This window comes from Camellia sinensis, chromosome 10 (assembly GCF_055761805.1).
Source record: "Camellia sinensis isolate YWXY chromosome 10, ASM5576180v1, whole genome shotgun sequence".
NCBI classification, from domain to species: Eukaryota; Viridiplantae; Streptophyta; class Magnoliopsida; order Ericales; family Theaceae; genus Camellia; species Camellia sinensis.
In genome coordinates this window covers 63,695,701-63,700,011 of record NC_138970.1, presented here as the reverse complement: position 1 = coordinate 63,700,011, position 4,311 = coordinate 63,695,701, and positions in this window count along the sequence as shown.

Here is a 4,311-nt window from a genome sequence, read left to right as displayed (position 1 = left end):
GGTTAGCATCTCCTCTCAGTGTAGAGTCACCTATTGGTGGTGAGATTGTTTTGGAAAGGGTGTCGGGGTTGTGACATAGAGGTTGCTGGTCGCCGACTTCCTTTTGCATTCGTGTTGATTGACATGTCGTGTTTTGATACAATATTAGGTATAAACTCGTTGTCATCGTATCGAGCTATCATAGATTGTTACTTTCAAAAGGTTACTATATGTACCTTGAGCGGTGATTGCTTTTATTTCTTGGGGGACCGGGTTGACAGAGTCTTATCATTGGTGTATGATTCGCTTAGGCAGAGTGAACTTAGTTGCCTTCTTGGGTAATGAGTGTAATGAAGTTTGAGTCGAGTTACCAAGGGTAGTTTGTGAATACCCGAATGTGTTTCCTGAGAATCTCACTAATTTATCACTTCATCGTGAGATTGAGTTCTCTATTGACTTAGTTCCTAGCATGGCACCGATTTCTATGGCACCGTATAGGTTTGTACCTACTGAGTTGAGTGAGTTGAAGATTTAACTCCAAGAATTATTAGATAAGGGTTTTATCTGCCTTATTTGCCAAAAAGAAAGATGACACTTTGCGATTGTGTATTGATTACCGGAAGTTGAACAGGGTGACTGTTAAGAACAAGTACCCAATGCCTCATATAGATGATTTGTTTGATCAGTTAAAAGGGTCTTTTTGTTTTTCCAAGATAGACCTAAGATCGGGTTATCACCAGTTAAGGGTAAAGGAGGAGGATATCCAGAAGACGGCATTCGGTACGTAGTAGGGCCATTATGAGTTCCTAGTGATGCCTTTTGGGCTAACCAATGCACTAACCGTTTTTATGGACTTGATGAACCAATTTTTTGTGAGTTCTTAGATCGCTTTGTGGACGACATTTTGATTTACTCACCCTCTGAGGAAAAGCACGAGGAACACCTGCGAGTGGTACTTGAGTTGCTTAGAGCCCACAAACTGTATGCTAAGTTTAGGAAATGTGAATTCTGGTTAAGAGAAGTGAAGTTCTTAGGGCATGTGGTATCCGGGAGAGGGGTGACTGTAGATTCATTTAAGATAGAGGCAGTGCAAGATTGGAAACAACCTAAGAATATTTTTTAGATCTGTAGTTTCTTAGGGTTGGCTGGGTATTACCAGCGGTTTGTGAAAAATTTCTCTAAATTAGCCTCACATTTGACTAGACTGACGAGGAAAGAAATCAAGATTATGTGGAGTGAGACTTGCGAGAAGTCATTTCAAGAGCTTAAGGTTAGACTTACCACTGCTCCAATATTGATTATTTCGGAGAGGGGTTTGGGCTATTCAGTGTATTGTGATGCTTCACGGGAAAATTTGGGTTATGTATTAATGCAAGAGGGAAAGTTAGTAGCTTATGGCTCACGGTAGCTGATTACACATGAGAGGAACTACCCTACTCATGGCCTAGAGTTTGCGGCGATGATCTTTGCCTTAAAGATTTTGGAGGCATTATTTTTATGGTGAGAAGTTTGAAGTGTTTTCTGATCACAAGAGTCTAAAATATCTGTTTACACAGAAAGACTTAAATCTGAGGCAGATGAGGTGGATGGAGTTCATAGAAGATTATGACTTTGAGTTGCATTATCATCCGGGGAAGGCCAATGTCGTGACCGATGCCTTGAGTAGGAAATCTATTAGTGATGTAGCTTGTATTTCCATTCGGGAATGAGAGATGTTGGGTGCTATTGGGGAGTTTGACTTGTATCCTGGCTAGTCCGTGGAGTCTACAGCCTTGTTTTCGGTAATGGCACAACCTACACTTGTGAGTCAAGTGATAGAAGCACAGAGGGGTGACCTTGAAGTGGAATCCCTCCAAGAAAAGACCTCTAGTGGAAAGGTAGAGAAAGGCTTGAATGTGTACCCCGATTCGAGTGTTAGATACCATGATCGTCTTTTCGTGCCAGAATCTTATCGGGAGGAAGTACTCTGAGGTTTCACCATTCACGCATTGCGGTGCATCTAGGAGGCACACAGATGTATCACGACCTTAGTCACCAGTTTTGGTAGAGGGGAATGAAGAAGGATATGGTCGTGTTTGTATCGAGGTGCCTTACTTGTCAACAAGTGAAGGCCGAGCATCAGAGGCTAGCGGGTTTGTTGCAATCCTTGCCTATAGCCGAGTGGAAGTGGGAGCATGTCAAGATGGATTTTGTTGTGGGTCTTCCTAGGACTCAACGGGGTAATGATTTTGGGTGGTAGTTGACCGGTTAACCAAGTCGGCACACTTTATACCTATGCGTATGAGTGACTCGGTAGATTATCTTTCTGACCTTTATGTTAGGGACATAGTGAGGCTTCATGGGGTCCCTGTGACTATTGTTTCGGATAAAGATCCGCGTCTTACGGCTCGTTTGTGGCAGAGCCTACAAAATGCCTTGGGCATGAGATTGACTTTTAGCACTACGTATCATCCTTAGATTAACGGGCAATCTGAGCGTACTATTCAGACCCTTGAGGATATGCTTTGGGGTTGTGTTCTTGACTTTAAGGGGTCGTGGGAGAGACACTTGCCCTTAGTGGAGTTTTCCTATAATAATAGCTTCCAGTCAAGTATTGGCATGGCACCGTTTGAGGCCTTGTATGGCCGACCGTGTAGATCTCCTATGTGTTAGGCCGAGGTGGGTGATGCACTAATGTTGGGTCCAGAGTTAGTCTGGGAAACGAAGGAGAAAGTTGCACTTATCCGCAAGAGGTTGGTTACGGCCCAAAGTCGTCAAAAAAGTTATGCTGACCGTAGGATGAGACCTTTGTCTTTTGAGGTAGGAGATCATGTCTTCTTGAAAATATCACCTAGGCGAGGTTTGATGAGGTTTAGGAAAAGTGGGAAGCTGTCCCCTAGATTTATTTGGCCTTTTGAGATCCTTGAGTAGATTGGAGAGGTAGCATATTGCTTGGCCTTACCACCACAACTTTTTGGGGTTCATGATGTATTTCATATTTGTATGCTTCGGAAGTATGAGCCGGATCCATCACATGTGTTGGATTGGACCGACTTAGAGGTAGATGAGGATGCCTCATATGAGGAGAGACTGGTAAGAGTCTTAGATACTCGAGACCAAGTCACGCTGGGCAAGACAATTCCCTTGGTTAAAATATTGTGGCTACATCACAGAGTTGATGAAGCAACTTGGGAATGTGAGTTAGAAGTCCGTGAGCAGTATCCGGACCTATTTGTTAATGTTTGAGCATATATTGAAACTTTTGTTATGTTGAATTAATATAAAAATTGTATATGTTTTGGAAATGTGAATTGTGTATTTTGTATTGAGAACTTGTTTATTATGTGGAGGAGAATGAATGACCGGTAGATGGGTCATGGTATTGGAATTGATTGATCATCGTTATTGTAACTGGTTTAAACATGGTTTTAAAGTTTGATTTAAAATTTCGGGGACAAAATTCTTTAAGGGGAGAGATTATAACGATTCTGGTTTAGACCCGACCCATTGGGCATTCTGGATTCGGGTTTCATGGTTCTATATTGTTGTTCTTGTCTTATTCCTCTTGTCCCTCCTTGAGTTTGGCTATTACGTTGTGTTGGTTGCGTTTGGAACAGGTTGGTAGCTTGGTTTTCAAACTTTTGCTGCCCATAATTTTACTCCTTCGCTCAAGAGTCACTTCTTGCGCTCGAGTGGCCTTTGTAAACTCTCAGTGCTTTTACAGGTCTGCAAAACTGCTGGGAGAGTGTATTCTACACTCGAGTGGTGCTTCCTGCACTCAAATGGCACTTTTTAAGCTGAAGCGTTGGCCTTCTGTCTGTAAAACTACTGAAAGTGTGTATTCTGCGCTCGAGCGTCGGTGATGCCTTTTTCATTGTGTCTTGACGCTCAAGCGTCACTTTTTACGTTCGAGTGGTAATGATTTTTGTGTCTAGACGCTCGAGGGTCATTTCTCGCGCTTGAGCAGACTATGCATATATCAGTTCATAAAAGTCATTTTTTATGTCACTTTTTCATCTATCTCTCTCTAAAACATTTCAAAACCCTAAATCTAGAGCTCCTCTCTCTAGAACTTTCTCTCTCTCTCTACAAATACACCAAGATCAACCCATTTCTCCACCATACTCTCTTTCTTAAAAGGGCAGAGCTCACTTAAAGCTTCGTTTTCATCAGAATAGAGTTAGGTTTCGGCTTCATTCGAGTTTCATCCGTGTGTATCTCATCTCCTAGCTTTGAGATAGGGGTTCTCTACACTCTTTTATGATTTCTAACTTACTTATTTGTTTTTGTAAAACAATATTGTGATTTTGGAGAATTTTGAACAAACCTAGGGTTTTGATTTAAAATCAAAAA